Source organism: Choloepus didactylus, chromosome 12 (genome assembly GCF_015220235.1).
Source record: "Choloepus didactylus isolate mChoDid1 chromosome 12, mChoDid1.pri, whole genome shotgun sequence".
In the NCBI taxonomy this organism is placed as follows: domain Eukaryota; kingdom Metazoa; phylum Chordata; class Mammalia; order Pilosa; family Megalonychidae; genus Choloepus; species Choloepus didactylus.
Window position 1 is genome coordinate 6,213,288 of NC_051318.1, and position 6,101 is coordinate 6,219,388.

Sequence of the window (6,101 nt, forward strand, 5' to 3'; positions counted from 1 at the left end):
ACATTTCAAAGAGACCATAACAAGGGAGTAAGAAAAAGACAACTAACCTAAGATAACTGCTTAACTTCCAACATGTTCCTACTTTACCCCAAGAAAGTTACATAATATAGCAACATTTCTGTGAACTTGTTCCTACTATATCTATCAGAAATTAACAGACCATAGTCATTCCTGGGCATCCCCAGAACGTTAAATAGCTTATCTGTTCTTCTTGGATTATTGTTCCCCCTTCCTTAATTGCTCTCTACTGCTAGTTCCCCTACATTCTACATTATAAACCATTTGTTTTACATTTTTCAAAGTTCACATTAGTGGTAGCATATAATATTTCTCTTTTTGTGCCTGGCTTATTTCGCTCAGCATTATGTCTTCAAGGTTCATCCATGTTGTGATATTTTCACGAGATCGTTCCTTCTTACTGCCGTGTAGTATTCCATCGTGTGTATATACCACATTTTATTTAGCAATCATCTGTTGAAGGACATTTGGGTTGTTTCCATCTCTTGGCAATTGTGAATAATGCTGCTATGAACACTGGAGTGCAGATATCTGTTCGTGTCACTGCTTTCTGATCTTCCGTGTATATACCGAGAAGTGCAATCGCTGGATCGAACGGTAACTCTATATCTAGTTTTCTAAGGAACTGCCAGACTGACTTCCAGAGTGGCTGAACCATTATACAGTCCCACCAACAATGAATAAGAGTTCCAATTTCTCCACATCCCCTCCAGCATTTGTAGTTTCCTGTTTGTTTAATGGCAGCCATTCTAACTGGTGTTAGATGGTATCTCATTGTGGTCTTAATTTGCATCTCTCTAATAGCTAGTGAAGCTGAACATTTTTTCATGTGTTTCTTGGCCATTTGTATTTCCTCTTCAGAGAACTGTCTTTTCATATCTTTTGCCCATTTTATAATTGGGCTGTCTGTACTATTGTCATTGAGTTGTAGGATTTCTTTATATATGCAAGATATCAGTCTTTTGTCAGATACATGGTTTGTCATATTTTTCCCCTCTGTCTATTAATATCCTTTATTGTACCCGTACCGAATCTCTTTAGTACTGAACCTTTCTCCATGTCTCTCTGTCCTTTCTTTGTTTCTCTGTCTGTAGGGCTCCCTTTAGTATCTCCAGTAGGGCAGGTCTCTTGTTAGCAAATTCTCTCAGCATTTGTTTGTCTGTGAAAAATTTAAGCTCTCCCTCAAATTTGAAGGAGAGCTTTGCTGGATAAAGTATTCTTGGTTGGAAATTTTTCTCACTCAGAATTTTAAATATATCGTGCCACTGCCTTCTCGCCTCCATGGTGGCTGCTGAGTAGTCACTACTTAGTCTTATGCTGTTTCCATTGTATGTGGTGAATTGCTTTTCTCTTGCTGCTTTCAGAACTTGCTCCTTCTCTTCTGTGTTTGACAGTGTGCTCAGTATATGTCTCGGAGTGGGTTTATTTGGATTTATTCTATTTGGAGTTCGATGAGCATTTATGATTTGTGCATTTATGGTGTTTAGAAGATTTGGGAAGTTTTCCCCAACAATTTCTTTGAATACTCTTCCTAGACCTTTACCCTTTTCTTCCCCTTCTGGGATACCAATGAGTCTTATATTCGGACGTTTCATATTATCTATCATATCCCTGAGGTCCATTTCGATTTTTTCAATTTTTTTCCCCATTCTTTCTTTTATGCTTTCATTTTCCATTCTGTCATCTTCCAGGTCACTGATTCGTTGTTCAACTTCCTCTAGTCTTATACTATGAGTGTCCAGAATCTTTTTAATTTTGTCAACAGTTTCTTTAATTTCCATAAGATCATCCATTTTTTTATTTAGTCTTGCAATGTCTTCTTTATGCTCTTCTAGGGTCTTCTTGATTTCCTTTGTATCCCATACTATGGTCTCATTGTTCACCTTTAGTTCTTTGAGTAGCTGCTCTAGGTGCTGTGTCTCTTCTGATCTTTTGATTTGGGTGCTTGGGCTTGGGTTATCCATATCGTCTGTTTTTTTCATATGCTTTATAATTTTCTGTTGTTTTTGGCCTCGTGGCATTTGCTGAACTTGATAGGGTTCTTTTAGGATTTGTAGACCAATTGAAGTCCTTATCTCTAATTTATCAGATCTACAGCTTCGTGGAGTACACTTCCTCTATCTAACCAGCAGGTGGCGTCCACGAGCCACCTGTTCTCCACAAGCCAGTTCTCCCCTGCTTAGCCTTTTTTGTGAGTGTGGGAGTGAGTCTTCTGGGGTCCAATTGATGTACCAAGCTTGCGTGTGTAGTTGGTGTTGCCTGCCCTGTATATGGGGCGTGTTTCTGGGCAGTCAGGGAGGGGGGTGGCCCTAACAATCAAATCTCCCTGGTGATCCTAGAGTTTTAAAGCTGCTGCAATAGTCTAATCCTTCAGTTCAGTCCTGCCACAGTTTGTCTCTGCCACTGACCCACAAGTCCTTGGTATTGGCGTATGGCTCCTGAGACTTGCAAGTGGGCCCCTCTTCCAGGTTGTGCACCCCGGGTCCTCTGTTGAGGGATGACTGTGCTATGTCACAGGTGAGTGCCGTCCCCTCAGGGCGGTTCTGGGCTGCTGGGCTGTGTAGGGAGGCTCCCAGTCTGCTGAAATGATGGCTGAATGGGGCTTTGTTAATTCACACTGCTCCACCTTCCCAACTCTGGGACAATCAGCTGAGGTTGCAGGGAAGGCTAATGTCCACACCCAGTTTTGTAGTGTGTTCCTTTATTTGAAGCACTTCTGTCACACTGGGTTGTCTGGGGCAGCTCTGGGCTATGGGGCTGGCGATGGGCAGGAGTGTTTCCTGTCCACCAGGATGATGGCTGTGAGTGGACACCCCCCTTTTCTTGGGAAGTTGTGGTGTTTAGTGAATTTTCTCAGCCACTGGATTATTGCCTTTTGTCTCAGAGCTCTCTTAGTTCTGCTCTTGACTTCACCTGCCCAAATTGCAAGTCTTTGAAGATTTCTGTATTGGGCTTCTTAGAGTAATTGCTTTAGAAACAGAAAAAAAGGATTAAAAAAAAAAAAGGGCCCTCCTCAGAGATCTAATGGGTTATTGAAATGCTAAGAGACAAAGCAACCAGGTCTATTAAAGAAAGGTCCACAGGGCAGAGGGATCAGCTTTTCTTCGGGATTTGCATATGTGCCTCAGGGCCTGAGCTCTGCCCTTCCCCTTTCTATGTTCACCAGAACTCCAAAAATCCTCCGCTTTTATTTTGGAGTTTTTCGTGTTGTTTTTTTTCTATGCCTGTCTCCTCTCTGCTGGGCTGGCTGCTCTCAGATTCTCTGGTGTCTGGTCTCCGTCTATCTATGGTTGGAGTTTGGATCAGTAGAATGAGTTTCTGATAAGGGCTGCCACTGCAGTTCTCCCTTCTCCTTCCCGGAGCTGACAGCCCCTCCTCCCACGGGACTGAGCCTGGCAGGGAGGGGCGCGGATCCCCTGGCCGCAAAAACTTACAGATTTCGCTGATCTCAGCAGTTCCACGTTTTCATGAGTGTTGTATGAAGTATGCCCAAAGTCAGATTGCTCTGTGGTGTCCAGTCCACGCAGTTCCTGGCTTTCTACCTACTTTCCTGGAGGAGTAACTAAAACATACAGCTCACCAGTCCGCCATCTTGCCCCGCCTCTCTCTCTTTTTGTTAGCTTAAATAATGTTAAATACATCCACTAAGACTGAGCTTTAGTTTTAAGAATTTAGAAGGCCCTTTGAAAGGGACTGAAGCTAAACAAAAAGCAGCTTGGATTTTGCTAACTTTTATTTACAAATCTCTCATTAATAGGTGACAACAGCATGGGGTGCAATTTTATATTTTAAATGACTTTTGCTGACCAAAAGTGGGAATAGAGATGTTTGAAAGAACTTAAATCTAGAGTCTACATAACTTTGGGTTCTTAGAAAACACTCTCCTGTAAGGTATAGTTGAAGTCATTCCAGAATATTCATCGAGTGCCCACTCTAAGCTGGACACTGTTTCAAGGGTACCGAGAACAGACAAGCAAGGTCCATTCTCTCATGGAAATGTCATTTTTGTGGGAAGAGACAGATGATGAGTAGGTACTGGGATAATTTCAGCTATTGATTATTGCATTGAAGACAATAAAATAGGGTAATGTGATTAAGTGTGACATGAAAGAGAAGGGTGAGAGGGATCAGCTTTAGCTAAGTGGGCAGGGAAGCCTGCCATAGCAGTCAGGGTTCTCCAGAACCAGAACCAGTGAGGTGGCGTGTGGGTATGTGTGTGTGTGTGTGTGTGTGTGTCTGTGTGTGCGCGTGCTCGCTAAAAGGTTTACTTTAAGGAATTGACTCATGCAGTTGTGGGAACTGGCAAGTTTGAAAGATCTGTAGGGCAGGAGAGCAGGCTGGAAAGTCAGACAGGAAAGTCATTTGTAGTCTTGAGACAGAATTCCTTCTTCTCTGGGAAAGGCCTTTAAGTGATTGGATAAAGCCTATCCATGGGATCACGGGTCATCTCCTCTACTTAGAGTCAAACTTTGCAGATGCTAATCCCATCTTCCAAATACCTTCAGAGCAACATCTAAACTGGCGTTTGCTCAAACAGTGGAGCATCATAACCCAGCCAAGTGAACACATAAAATTGACCATCGTGTCTCCCCTAAGGACGTGACACTAGAACTGAGACTGAAGAAATAAAAGAATTATGGCTTGAATCATGCCCTCCACAAAGACAGTTCAAGTCCTAACACCCCCGACCTGTAGGTGTGAGCTCACCTGTCAATAAGCTCTTCAAAGATCCTATTAAGGTGAGGCCAAGCTGCATCAGGGAGAGCCCTAAGCCAGGGTGACTGGAGGCCTTAGAAGCAGAGGAGTGTGGATGCGGAGTTAGGAAGAGGCGGAGCGAGGCGGAGACCAGACTGTCAATCAACAGCCAGCCACCCCCAGAACAGACTTGGGGAAAGCAGGTTCCTGCCGACACCTTGATTTTGGACTTCCAGCCTCCAAAACCATGAGACAATCCCCTCCTGTGGTTTCAGCCAGATGTTCTGTGGAATTAGTGACGGCAGCCTGGAAAGCTAAGCCAGGCACTTTCAATACTGTGAAAATGACAAATTGTTTTCAGTAAGGTCAAATGCATTCACTCACCCTCCAAGCACAAGCTGTCTAAAGGAAGAAGAAACTAATTCAAATGCCCTCAGGAAAAGCTTTGAAGCCAGAAAATTTATTTGCAGGCCGATGAGTCATCACAGACCTGACTTCACCTCACATACTAGGCCAGAAACTAATGGGGAGCATTTCAGAGCCAGGGCTTGGCCTGCCCTGATGCAACTTTATCCGTCAGTCCTGGGTGTGACAGGAGACTCTGCAAATAGCCAGACATGAGGAGGTTAGACTGAGGCCATGAGGAGCCCTTTCTCCCACCTGCCCTTGCTCCCTGTGCTGACCCACAACCTGTATATGATTTTGTGTTAAATCTCTGGTGGTCCCAAGGATAGGAGGTGGACGTAGAAAAGCTTAGAGGGAGAAAGAGGATCTAAAATGCAGCCAACCATCATCTCCATCCATTACCAAAACATTTCCTTCATTCCACTGTGAACATACTTAACAGCACTGAGAAACACATCTGAATATGGTTAAAAGGGGAAATGTTAGGTTGCATCCATGGTAGCAGGATAATTTTTTTTTAAATCCATGAAACTGCATGTCTTAGTTTGCTAATGCTGCGGAATGCAAAACACCAGAGATGGACAGGCTTTTATAAAACGGGGGTTTATTCTGCTACACAGCCACAGTCCCAAGGCCACAAAGCGTCCAAGGTAACACCTCAGCAATTGGGTACCTTCACTGGAGGATGACCAATGGCGTCCAGAAAACCTCTGCTAGCTAGGAAGGCAGCTGGCGTCTGCTCCAAAGCTCCGGCCTCAAAACGGCTTTCTCCCAGGACCTTCCTCTCTAGCAAGCTTGCTCCTCTTCAAAACATCACTCCCAGCTGCAAACACTGAGTTCCCTCGCTCTGAGTCAGCTCATTTATACGGCTCCACTGATCAAGGCCCACCCTGAATGGGCGGGGCCACGCCTCCATGGGAACATCTTATCAAAATCATTACCCACAGCTGGGTGGGGCACATTCCAAGCAAATCTAACCAGCA